Source organism: Nannospalax galili, unplaced genomic scaffold, assembly GCF_000622305.1.
Source record: "Nannospalax galili isolate Female #2095 unplaced genomic scaffold, S.galili_v1.0 scaffold107, whole genome shotgun sequence".
NCBI lineage: Eukaryota > Metazoa > Chordata > Mammalia > Rodentia > Spalacidae > Nannospalax > Nannospalax galili.
In genome coordinates this window covers 2,763,098-2,776,619 of record NW_008358490.1, presented here as the reverse complement: position 1 = coordinate 2,776,619, position 13,522 = coordinate 2,763,098, and the positions used below count along the sequence as shown (strand labels likewise).

The 13,522-nt window shown below is 46.2% G+C and overlaps 1 protein-coding gene across 1 annotated transcript in view; it reads left to right on the top strand.

Moving 5' to 3' along the window:
* The first annotated feature begins 482 nt into the window (after nucleotides 1-482).
* Dglucy (D-glutamate cyclase) overlaps nucleotides 483-13,522 on the top strand; it is a 100,343-nt gene continuing 87,303 nt past the window's right edge. The window contains exon 1 of the mRNA XM_008821740.3: nucleotides 483-609. The gene's annotated coding sequence lies outside the window, so the exon portion shown is untranslated. The remainder of the gene's footprint in view (nucleotides 610-13,522) is intronic.

Genomic DNA, 13,522 nt, shown 5'->3' with positions numbered 1-13,522 from the left:
ACTGTCAGCTACCCCATGTAACCCCTGTTCTTTACAATATGGACAAACTTAAGAGTATGGCCTGATCTCAACACAGACTCTCCTCCTGGTCTGACTCCTGGATCAGAACCTTCATCCTCACCTGCTCCCCAAAAGATTCCAGTGTCCACTGACCTGTGGGCAGTACAGATGGCAATTCTAGAGTCTAGCTGCACATAAAAATCACCCAGGGAGTTCTAAAAATCCTCAGGCTCAGTAAGTGTCCCTAGGTCGATTACATCAGAATTTGTGGGGCTGCAACCCCCAGTATCGGGATTTTCCAGTCCTCCAGGTGATGGAGGCCATATATTTTCATTATGCTTCCCTGTTGCCCAGGGAGGGCAAGCTAACTGCCGTAAAAGGGAACTGGCTGTGCAGAGTTCCTCCAGCCACTGGCAGCTCTGTGGCTTTAAGAACCAGGGCTGGTTGCCTGCCAGGGAAGCCACCACCCCTCAGGGCCTAGCAAGCACAGTCTGCAAGAGCCAAGCTGTGGCATTTAGTGCCTAGGGCTGGCCTGGGCTTGTAGACCTGAGCCTGGGTGTGCAGAGCAAGCCAGTGGTGGTGGCAGCAGGCAGCAGCAGAGCACTGTGGGTAAGCCGAAGAAAGGGGACTTTTATGCTTTTCAGAGGGAAGCACTTTCTGCAAGGCTGTAGAAACAAAGGCAAGAATTGTGTATAGCTCTAGTCTGGATGGAGGTTACAAATAAACAGTAAGTCAGCACAGCACAGCTCTCTGCCCTAGGCGGCATCCAAACACTCTGCCCCACCTACCTCAGCCCAAGGGTCTGAGGACAGCACCCACCCACGGATCTTCAGTCCAAAATCAACTAACAGGTTCTCTACTGAGACCTATCTGGGCTTTCTCTTGAAAAGTCAAGTCTCAGCTCATGACATGGGCTGCCTGATGAAAAACTAGCCATTGAAATGTGGGAATGTTTCTTCTCCTCTCTCACTCCTGGGAGATCCTTTCAGGCCATGTTCCTGCCCCTCAGGACCCAAAGGTCATATGAAAGTAAAGAAAGGGAAACTGAAACCATCAGCTTTAGGTCTGTCAGCTTTGGACCACAGCCTGTTGGAGAGGAAGAAATGAAGCTTATGGCCACAACTGGGGTGGGGGGGTGACAGGAGGGGAGAATAGTTCAAGCCAACAAAGACCTGGGGTAATTGGCCAGACACTCATAGGCTCAGAGGTGCCTCCCTCTCTACCCTTGAGGAATGAGAGCTGCAGGTGAGTCAGGCATGCAGTAAGAGTTGATTGCCTCAGTCTCCACTGGGACAGCCAATACCAACTTGTCACAGGTGACTGGAGTGCTATCCAGTGCTGAAGGCATCCCCCATGACTTTGGGGAATCTAGATTGCCCATGCCTCCCTGCTGTACTCTTTTTCTGTGGTTGATCAAGAGGGGAGGGTAATTCACCTGACTTCAAGAGAATGCATGGAAAAAAAACATCTGTGTGCCAAAGAGGGCAGCATGTGATTTTGTTGGCAGGAAAAAGCATGCTGACATTGACTGGCATGGAGGGGAAAGATGGAGCTTTGTGTCTTTAAGGTGACTAAGTCCTGTATAAGCCAAAGGAAGGGAAAGTGAGGCCAGGAGCAGGAAGTAGAGGGAAAGCTGACTTCACTGGAGGGATTAAGGGAAGCCAAGGAGAAGGGAGCAAAAGGCGGTGGGTGAGGCCGGGCTGGGCAGGGTGGAATTAGCTGAAAGCTAAACTGGGCTCCTACATACTTATGAGAAGGAATCCTTGTGTTAGCTTTCCATTCTTATGGCAAAATACTTGAGATAAGCTACTTGAAGGAGAAAAAGTTGATTTTGACTCTTGATGTCCAAGGTTTCAATCCATAGTCATTTGGTCTGGCTGCCTTAGGGCCTGTGGTGAGACTGTACAGTATGGCTGAAGCACATGGTGGAGGAAAACAGCTTACCTCATAGCAGCCAGGAAGCAAAGGAAGAGAGGAAGGTACTGAATACAAAATAGCCCTTCCTGCCCCCCAAATGGTCTGCTTCCTCTACCATCTATAGTTTCTACCCTCTTCCAATAGCCCATCAAGCTATGAGTCCATCAATGGACTAACCCATTGATGAGGTCAGAGCCCTCATGATGCAATCCCCTCCCAAAGGCCCCATTTTGGGGACCAAGTCTTTAATACATGAGCTCTTGGAAGACACCTCAGGTCCACAGCATAGCAGTCTTAAAGATTCAGCTGTTCTGGGGTTGGAGAGATGGCTCAATGGTTAAGAACACTGGTTGTTCTTGCAGAAGACCCGGGTTCGAACCCCAGCATCCACATGGCAGCTAACAACTGTCCATAACTCTAGTTCCAGGGGATCTGACAGCCTCTTCTGTCCTCCATGGGCATTGCATGACACGGGTGCACTTACCTACATGCAGGCAATTCATGAATACACATAAAATAAAAATAACAAATTTTTTTTAAAAAAAGATTCAGCTGTTCCTTTTACCTGAGGGGTTAAATCTCAGGAGATCAACTGGTGACCTTGGCCTGATGCACTATTTATAAATGGGAGCGCACAAGGAAAATTAGGAAACTTCACAGGTGAATCCCAAAGACCTGGCAACACTTGGCTTCTGTGCCAACAGAGCCACTGAAAGTCAGACCTGCTGATTTGTCAAAGTCCCACCTCACTTGAACCAAGATCATTTGAACTCTGCCCAACACTCATGTCTGAACCTGCTGAGTTCCCGCAGGCTTGGCAGATTGTTGCTGCTTCTGGTCTTAATAATAAGGATTCTTTTCTATTGAGGACTGGTATATGTGTGTATACAACACATACACTGAGTACATAGGTGTGCACTCTCCCAGTTAATTTCAATTAATCGCTCTCTTCTTCAGTTGAGGATGACAGATGTACAAAGCCAAATGCACCCCTCTCCTTGACAGCTTTCTCAGTCTTCCCAGGCTGTGTGCCAAATTGCTAGATGGTATTTGCATCTTTAAAAAAAATAGAGTGCATTTCGTTACTTGGGTTTTAAGGATTTTCCAGCCTGCTTTAAGGCACTCTTTCATTTATGCTATACTATAAAAGCATTTCTTCAGCATTCCTGAATTCAATTTATCCTTCCAGAATCTCCATGAGGTCAGTAGTTTGGAGGAAACTGACTTGTAGAGATACTAAAAGACTTACAGTTTTGAGGTTAGCATTCTGGTACAGGTCTCTGAAAAATTGAACCATGCTTTTAAAACACGTTTTCTAATTTATATTATTGTGTGCATGTACATGCATGTGTGTGTGTAGGTCAAAGGACAACTTTATGGAGTCAGTTCTCTCCATCTTTATGTAAGTTCTGGGGATCAAATGCAGGTTGCCAGGCTTGTTTGGCAAGAAACTTTACCTGCTGAGGCATCTTGCCAGCCCTGAACCGTGTCTTTCTGACTGCATGAAATTGTGTAGAAATGCTTTGAAAAACATAGTAAATGAGAACATGCTCTCACTCCAGAATATGTGAGTTAGATTATTGGTTTGGTCACCTATTAGTAGTGAGTCATCAGGCAGACTAGGACATCTCCCTGTGTACACCTCCTTTTCTGTAGAATGAGGACAAAAACTCTCATCTAGGAAGTATTCAGATTAAATGAGACAGCACTTGTCAAGTATTTAGAACAATACTTGGCACACGATAAGTGTTCAGTAAATATTACTCAGTTCTAGCATTGTTATCTGTACTTGGGAGGAAAGGCAGTATTAGACTAAATTATAACCAAAGTTCGCAAAATACATTTGCTCAAAGGGGACAGATGATTTGTCTTTTATTTAATGGCTAAGAGGTCAGTGGTCAGTGCAGAGCAGAGAAACAACTCTGCTCCGCAGGCTCATTCGGGAGCCCATGTTCCTTCTACCTTATGTCCCAATTCGTCTTAGTCTAAGTTCACCAACTTCTGTTCCTGCCTGTAGGAAAACAGGGAGGGGCTGGAGGGTGAACCGTTTCCTACTGATATGATTCAGAAGGTGAACTATCCTTTCACTCATGTCCCATTGACCAGCACCTGGGCACAATTCACCACAGGGTAGACTGGGAAATGTAGACTCCTGCTGAACCAACTGAAGACGTCCAACTAGAACTTCGGGGTTATCCTACGAAAAGACAGAAAGTGAGAGTGGATATTGGAAGTTGGTGGTGTCTGGTCCATGCTCCTATAGATAAGACCTCCTTGGACTTGCATTTGAAGCTGGTCATGTCTTCTGGCAATTACCTAGGCCACCAAGGCTCTACTTCTTGTCCCCTGGAGGCCTGTTTTACCCTTGAATTTCTTCCTTAGCAAACTCTAGGGATAGCTCTTGGCTCTAGTATTTCAGGTGAAAACCTTGAGTAGAAGTGTGATGATCTCTTATAGGCTAAGATTGTCCTCAGTTGTTCAGCCTGTACCATCCCTCCCCAGATGTGGGAGACAGGCTTCAGCCTAGGGTGAAAGTCTTATTGACAGCCATACAGCAGGCCTGAAGGAACTGACTGCAGGACCCACAAGGAACGCCTTGTGACAATTGCTCCCATTTGCAGATCATGAGACTGATGCCTAGAGCTTGCCACTCCCTAATCACCACCCTTGAGATCCCAAATTGCAACACTTAGACAGCCTGGGTCATGTGGTTCCCAGGAAACCAGGCCCCCATAAAGAAACCGGAACCTAAGTAACCTGAAACCCATTATGCTAATGAGGTGTCTGACTTGGGATGTCATGATAGGACACAGCCCTGCCAAAGATCTGAGTTGTAACTTCTTGATTGGACCCCTACCCCTATATAAGCTAGTGCCCTTCTACAATAAACCGGATCTGTGGCAACGAACCTGGTCTCCTGTGTCTAAATGAGGCTCTGCTGACACAGTCTCCTCACCAGCCCTGGGGTCCCCGGTCAGACAGAAGTAGCACGATCAGGGACAGCTACAGCAAGCAGAAGAGCGGTCCCAGCACTGGGTGAGCAGAACAGCTGCCTCAGCACCACAATGAATGGAAGAGCGACCACACCTTGCGGCTGCAAGGAGCGAAGGCCAGCTCCCGTGTGAACTGGCGGGGGGCGCCCAGAAGGCAACACATGTGTGATTGCAGGCAGCGTCTGCAATGTGATCTGAGGCGGTGCCCAGGAGGCGGTGCCTGTAGGATTGCAGGTGGCGCCCGAGCGAGCGGAGGGGCGCCCGGAGACAGCACCCAGCACTGGAAGAGTGGAGGGGCGGCTGCAGCTGGCTGCGCCACACCCAGACGCACCAGCAAACATGGCACTGGGCTCTGATTGGAGTTTGTTTTTCTGGATCTTTTAGCAACTTCCTCAATGTGTGTTGTTGATTCCATACTCCTATGTCTCTAGAGAGGCACTGTCTTCAAGATCATGGATCTTAGATGATTAATGAAGGAAAAGTATCCCTCTTTTGCCCTGGGAATCTAGTTTTGCCTCTGTTATGGAAGGAAACTTCTCCCCACCACACCAGGGATTATATACAAGGTTAAACAAGTCAAGTGCTCTGGTTAAATAAGTGTCCCCAGTGGCCCATATGTTAAAGACCTCGCTACCAACCGCTGATGTTATTTGAAGGTAGTGGAATGTTGAAAATATGGGGGCCTAACAGGAAGCATTTAGATCACCAAGGACTTCCCTTTAAAGGGAATATTTGGATCTCTCTTCACCCTCAGCTTCCTGTCTACTATGAGGTGAGCAGCTTCCCCTATCATGCACTCCTGCTATGATGTTCTACCTCTGCACAGACCTAAAAGCAGCTTCTTTGAAGCCTCTGAAACTGTGAGCCAAAATAAACCTTTCCTCTTTTTAAGTTGATTTATCTCAGGTATTTGTTAAGAGTATTAGAAAACTAACACACCAATCCACTTGTCTGGTGATGGGATGAGCAGCAAAGAGGGCCTGAGCTTCTGTAATTTTAGAGTTCAATCTCTATAATTACATGAACTCAGTAGATTAAATAATAGTTTAACTTGCCTCAATGAAAGAAATGAAGGGATGTATAGATTAATGTTCTATTAAGGGCCAAGGATAGTAATAACAGCATCTCAGGGCTTATCTCAAGGCCAGTGCTTTGGTAAACAAAGTCTTATTGATGAAGAAGGAAATTTGTATTTATTGTGCCACATACCTACTAGAAATGTAAGTTAAGGGATTAAATAATGAACTTAATAGCTTAAGAGACATATACATTAATCTCATTTCATTCTTTTTTTAAAAAATATTTTATTTATTATTTTTATTTTATGTTTATGTATGTATTACCTGCATGTAGGTAAGTGCACCCATGTTGTGCAATGCCCACAAAGGACAGAAGAGACTGTCAGATCCCCTGGAACTGAAGTTAGAACAGTTGTTAGCTGCCATGTGGGTGCTAGGATTCGAACCCGGGTCTTTTGCAAGAACAACCAGTGTTCTTAACTGCTGAGCCATAAGCTCTACAGAGCATGCATTTTTCATACAAAAAGGGTTAAGCTTAGAAAATGGTGAGACTGAATTTGAACTCATGTTTGTCTGATCCTAGCATCTCAGCTCTCTCCATTACCTTGTCTGCCTCTGGACACTTTTTTTTTGTTGAAGAGAATCTATGCCATATCTAGAATGACCTTGACCTCTCTGCTAAACACCTGAATGAGTGACAACTGTTAATGAAGGGGTGGATTTCATGTGGCTGTGGTGGTCAGTTTTCCTGTATATCCTGTAGCCCCCTCCAACCATTCTTGTCCACTTACGGTTCTGTATGAACCTACCCAGCTGAACTCACTTCTAGAATATCTCTGCCCTGCCCCTTCCTTGAGTACTAACTACTGCTGGAGAAACTTGGTATATCATTTGTGATAGAATATATGAATTGCAGAAGAGCCACAAGTCTCCTTAGAGAAAGCCATAAATCCCTTAAAGTGTCTAACTGGCCCTAAACTGGCAGCCTGGCCTTGCTCAAGCCTGGCCTTGTTCAAGCCTGGCCTTGCTCAAGCCTTATCCTTGTCACTCCCTGGACTGAGAGAGACTGTTTGTGGAGCCTACCAGTCTCCTTTAGTGCTATAGATAACTCACCTGCCTGTCTGAGAAAAGAGACCCTCAAGGACACTAGACCCCGGCACAGAGTTAACTCCTGGAGCTATGTTCAGCAGAGTTCCTATGTAAGACCAGACTGTCCCTGTTCAAAGCGCAGATAAACATTCCTCCAGGAAAAGAGCTGTCAGCCCTTTGCTGGGCTTCCTGAATCACTTCAGGGAGCACATTCCTTGCCTGTTGCACGTCTGGCTCTGGTTCTTATTTCTTAACTTTAAACTCCTTCCTTTTTCTGTTCTCATAAATCTAACATTGTGTTCTTTGGACTACTAACAGTCCCTAAGGCTGCCTAGAAACCCTTCCAGTTGTTCCTAGATACTTCCTAGTCCCATGGCATTGGCATCTCCTCCTGACTGTCCTTTCTTCCACCGTCTCTTAAACCTCATTGCCGGTGTAATTGTAGAGAATAGATCCATCCCATCCATTGACAGACCTGAACAACACTGAGGCCACAGGAAAGCTGAGGTACCAAGTCCCCTTCCCCCCAGCAATCACTCCAACTGCTCTCCTCCTCGTCTCTGTTTTTCATATGTCAGGGGAGAGGTGTACTCCTGCCCAGGGCTACCCCCATCTCCTCTGGCACTTCCTCCATTCATTGCTCCCTCTCAGTCCTCAGCATCTGCTCTGTCAATATGCTCGTCGATGTCTAACATGTTCCTCTCTCCTGTCTGAAGAAATGTCCAGTCCTTGGGCTACATTGCTGTCTCTTCTTCTTCACAGCCAAATTTCTTGAATTTGAATTCAAGAATTGTCTACACTGTCTGTTTACACTGCCTCCCTGCTCATTGAACTCTCTACTACCCATTGCCATCTTTTTTTTTTTTCCTGACCTAACTACCCTGACTAAAGTCATTAAACAACGTGATAGCCAGGTTACTTGAGGCTTTTCTTTGTGGACCTGACCTCGTCTTTCTGGGACTGGGTACTATTGTATATCTTCTCATGTTCTTTGTCCCTGCTTCTTATTGTGACACCGCTCTCTAGGTGTCTACCCTATCTTGATGCACATGTTTTCCAACTCCTTTACAGAGATGCCTGCCAAAACTCAGTTTATGCATCGCCTCCCTGGTACCATGACTACTTGGGTCTCTTTCTCTCCTCTTCTCTTCTCTTCTCTTCTCTTCTCTTCTCTTCTCTTCTCTTCTCTTCTCTTCTCCTCTCTCTCTCTCTCTCTCTCTCTCTCTCTCTCCCTCCCTCCCTCCTCTGTGTGTCTGTGTATACATGGTGCCAGTGTGTGTTTGTAGAGAGAGACAGAGACATAAGTAAAGAGAGAAAGATATAGAGAGACAGAGTGAGAGCAAGAGCGAGAGCGAGAGCGAGAGCGAGAGCGAGAGCGAGAGAGAGAGAGAGAGAGAGAGAGAGAGAGAGAGAGAGACTCCCTGTGTGGCCTAGGCTGGCCTCAAACTTGTGACCCTCCAGCCTCTGCCTCCTGAGTGCTGGCATCAAAGGCATGCATACACCTGGCATTCATCTTACATCTGCTTGCTTCCTCCTATTAGCTGCCCATGCACATGTGTGGAGGTTGCTCTACGGGGAAAGAATGAACTGTATTTTTTCAGAAACTTTTCACAGACAGACATGGTGGTGCACATCTTTAATCCCAGCACTCAGGAGGCAGAGGCAAGATAGATTCTGCAAAATCGAGGCCAGCCTGGTCTGCATAGTGAGTTCCAGGCCAGCTGAGGCTATAAAAAAAAAAGAACCAGAAACTTTTCTCTGTCAGAGAGCCTGATGTGTCATGAAGGTCCACTATAACAACTCCTCAGCATGCATCCAACATCTTTGTTTTGTTTTGATTTTTGTTTTCTAATATAGGCTGTATCTTGCTCATAACACATTCTTTTTTGAAATTTTTATTGATTATTTTTTATTTTATGCGTTTGAGTGTATTGCCTGCATGTGTGTAAGTATACCCATGTCATGCAATGCCTGCGGAGGACAGAAGAGGCTGTCAGATCCCCTGGAACTGGAGTTATGGACAGTTGTTAGCTGCCATATGGGTGCTGGGATTTGAACCTGGGTCTTCTGCAAGAACATTCAGTGTTCTTAACCGCTGACCTATCTCTCCAGCCCTTTGTCTTTGCCTTTTTTGAGACAGGGGTCTCATGTAGTCCATGAGGCCTAGAACTTGCCTTATAGCTGAGGATGACCTTAAACTCGTGATCCACTTGCCTCTACCTCTCAAGTGCTGCGACTAGAGACACGAGTCACCATGCTTGGTGGTTTCTAACTTTTTAACAGAGTACCATTTGTCTTTGAGTGTCACTCAGAGGGCTGGGAATACTGCCACCCTTCCTCCCCGCTGTCTCTTCTCCCTAGGTTTCTCATCCATTGCATCGCTGCCTTTGGTCTGTGGGCTGGACGGTTTGGCAGGGCTTAGGACTAGAAGTGTGCAGTGGATCCTCAGTGGGGGTAGACACTTGATAAGGCATTAGATTTGCTGTTGGACAATGTGGTTTTCCTTAGCCTAGGGGACGCTGATGTCATCTTGCACAGGCTAAGTGAAGGGTCAAGTTTCAGAGGATGGTCTATAACCTGCTCTGATTGTGTGGTTGACCAGGAGCGTCTCCACATCTTAGAGAAGCGTTCATCATCAAGATAAGATTTTTTTATTTTCTGGCTGCCATACTTGAAATTTACTTGTTGCCGCAGAATTTGCTTTCTTGAAAGGCTGAGATTCTGTCCCAAAGTGATTTAAGCCATAAAGGGGGATTTAGTGGCTGAAAGGTATCTCTCAGCATACCTGTGTGTAAAGTCTAGGATGCATCAAGACCCATCTTTCCCTTGTTAGCCCTTGGCTCTGCTTATGTTGTTGGCTTCCTCCTTGGCCCAGCTGTCTACTGGTTACAGAAATGACCACTGGTAGTCCTGCCTCTATTGTCTTTGTAGTTACCAATTTCATAGGCATAAAATATTTCTTTCCCTGCAGCTATACAGAGGATGCCTCCCTCATGTGGGTCCTATGACCATACCTAACCTAACAAAGTAGCTCAATGGTAGAACACTTGCTTAGCATACATGAAGCTCTGGGTTCTATCTCCAATACTGCAAAAACCTACATCATGCTCATGGGAATAGCTATTCTCTTTGATCTCCTGGAACACAGACTGACAGTCCCACCGAGGAGAATGGTCTTAAAACCTAGGCATGGAATAGCCTCTTTGGGCTGCCACTCATCACTACCACAAAAGCAGAAATGTGTGTTTGTTTGAGACAGGGTCTGCCTGTAGCACTAGCTGGCTTAAAACTTACTATGTAGACCAGGCTGCCCTCAGTCTCACAGAGATCTTCCTGCCTCTTCCTCCTGAGTGTGGAGAGTAAAGGCATGCGCCACCACAGAAATGTGTCAGCTGGAAGTTTTGGAAGGCAGAAACTCTAATTGGAGAGCCTTCTGCAGGCTCCTAGGAACGACCTCTCCCGGTCTGTCCCTTCTGTGGCCTCAGACTGTCCTTTCTGTCCTGGCTTAGAACTTTATCACTCCATCTCTGCCTCTTGCCAGGGCTAGCTTTTCTGTGTTTCTCCTGCTCTTTTTCTTCCCTTCCTGCAAACATGCTGCTTTGAACTTGGACCCCACTCAGTTGACCTGTCATGATCTCATTTTAATACTCTGTGTAATTGTATCTGTAAACACCCTTTCTTCTGAGGAAGGTCATATTTACAGATACCAAGGACTCAGACTTGGAGGTAACTTTTGGGAGGGCCACAAATCAACTCACTACAGTACAAGAAGAAAGACACAGCTCCCATATGCCATTCTGTGACTGCCCAACATCAACCTCCTCCATCTAAACAGTTTCAGAATGGCAGCACTCAACATGGTCCAGAATGCAAAGCTAGCTGGCGAGTGTTCTTTGTCAGGTACGAATGTTGCTTTTAATCTGTCCATTAATTGCTAAATGACAAATGTAAATACCCCCAGCATTTAGTGATGGAGACCAACAGGAGACTAGTGATAAAATCTACTTGCATTTAGTGATAGAGGGAAGAGGAAAGGGCACACTGCTGTCACTCATGGAGGGGTCTGTTGAAATGGCAAGGAGCACCTCGGTGTTTGCTGAAGGATGTGAGTTCCTCCATCAGCCAGGGAAGGCCGGACCAGTGTTCTCTGGAAGACTTCCCTTGTTCATTGATCTCAGTGGGGACATCAGGGAGAATGTCACCTCTGGAGGCTAGCTACTCGAGCAGGCCTCTACTTGTAGACAGAAGTAGAAGTCTGGGGTTGGCCTCCAGGGGTTGAGCAATCTTGTACTGCGGGTTGCTAGGCTCGGGACCCCAGGCAAAATGACTCTGTGACATGCTTACACATCCTCCTTGCTGGAGGGTTAGTTTTCTGATAACTCCAGAACCGGAAACCTAGGCAAGTTATGCCCTGGAATCTGGACTCTGTCCTGCCATGTCTCCTACACCTTCTCTGCACTCTGACCCTCCTTTTACACTGCAGCCTCTTGGCCTCTGCCCTGGACATGTTGAGCTGAAGGGTTGGGGTGAGGCTGATCTGGCTGGCCCTCTGTGTCTCCAGTGGATTGCTGTTTGTGTACACAGCAGGCAATGCTGGAGGGTACCCTGGAGAAGAAGACCTTGGATTTCTGTCTTGTCCCCCACAAAGTTGTCCTTCTGCCAGCTTTTGCTGGCATTGGGAGTCTGGAACAGGGAATTGGACTTTTGCAATCCTGAAATGTGATTTCTTAGTTCTTGGTTCAGTTGACTGGTTCAAGGCAGAAAGATGAGCTCTTGGCTGTGATTCCTCTTTTCTTGCCTTCTAGAAGGTCAGCTGGAACTGAGGAGCATATTTTTTTCTTTTTTAAAAAATTTTTATTGTCTGGGCTGGAACCATGGCTCAGTGGTTAAGAGCACTGGCTGCTCTTGCCAAAGACCTAGGTTCAAATCCCAGCACCCACATGGTGGCTAACAACCATCTGTAACTTCAGTTCTAGGGGATCCGACACCCTCTTCTGACCTCTGTGGGCATTGCATGACATTGGGTGCATTTATATACATGCAGTCAAACTTATATATATATATAAAATAAAAGTTAAAAACTTCCATTGTGTGTAGATATGTGAGGGTTTTTGTTGTTGTTTGTTTTGTTTTTAAATTTTTGTTTTTGTTTTGAGAGAGGGTCTCCCTGTAGCACTATGTAGACCAGGATGACCTTGATTTCACAAAGATCTGCCTGCTTCTCTTGAGTGCTAAGATTAAATGTTACACCACCATGCCCAGCATGTGTGGCTCTGTGTGTGTGTGTGTGTGTGTGTGTGTGTGTACATGTGTGGGCATATATGTGTGAGCATACACATGTGCATGTGTGTGCACATGCATATGAAAGCCACAGGTCAGCTTCAGTCATGGTTCCTCAGAAACAGTCCACTTTCTATTTTGAGACAGGATCTCCCCCTAAGACCTGGGACTCGCCCATCTAGCTAGGCACAGATGGCAACTCTGCCTCCCTGGCTCTGGGATTACAAGTCCACCATCATGCTTGGCTTTTTCCTTGGGTGCTGTGTCTGTGTGTGCACACATGTGTACAGAGGGCACCCTGGAGTTCTGTTCTGCAGTGCCATCCACTTTTTTTTTTGAGACAGGCTCTCCCACTGGCCTGGAATTTGCCAAGTAGCTAGAGTGGCTGGCCAGCGAGCCCCAGGGATCCATCTATCTTATTTCCCCAGCACTGGGATTATAAGCACCCAGATTTTTTTATATATTTTATTTATTATTTTTATTTTATGTGTATGCGTGTATTGCCTGCATGTAGGTAAGTGCACCCGTGCCGTTCAATGCCCATGAAGGACAGAAGAGACTGTCGGATCCCCGGAACTGGAGTTACGGACAGGTGTTAGCTGCCATGTGGGTGCTGGGATTCGAACCCCGGTCTTCTGCAAGAACAGTCAGTGTTCTTAACTGCTATGCTATCTCTCCAGCCCCTATAAGCACCCAGTTTTTTAAATCTTTTTTTTTAATTTTTAATATATGTGTATGCGTGCATTGCCTGCATGTAAGTGCGCCTGATGTCATGCAATGCCCGCTGAGGACAGAAGAGGGTGTCAGAGCCGTAACTCCTGGAACTGGAGTTAGGGACAGTTGCTAGCCACCATGTGGATGCTGGGATTTGAACCCAGGTCTTCTGCAAGAGCCAGTGCTCTTAACCACTGAGCTGTCTCTCCAGCCCCACAGTCTTATTTATACATAACAGCAGCAAAATGATGCATGCCATTTTCATCAAAAGGCATGTGGTGTTGGTCTACCTTTATCATCACTGGCTGTATTCATCATGATTACTGGTTTAAGACAGTATTTTCCAGTTTTCTACAATATGAATTAACCATTTCTCTCATTAATGAGTATCTTCTTGGGGTGACCATTAGAGACTATACTGGTATCTTGGAATTCACGCATATTCACCCATTCATCTAATAGCCTTTGTGGAGTCCTAACTGTCTGCTTCAGTTATGATGATGCTTGTGC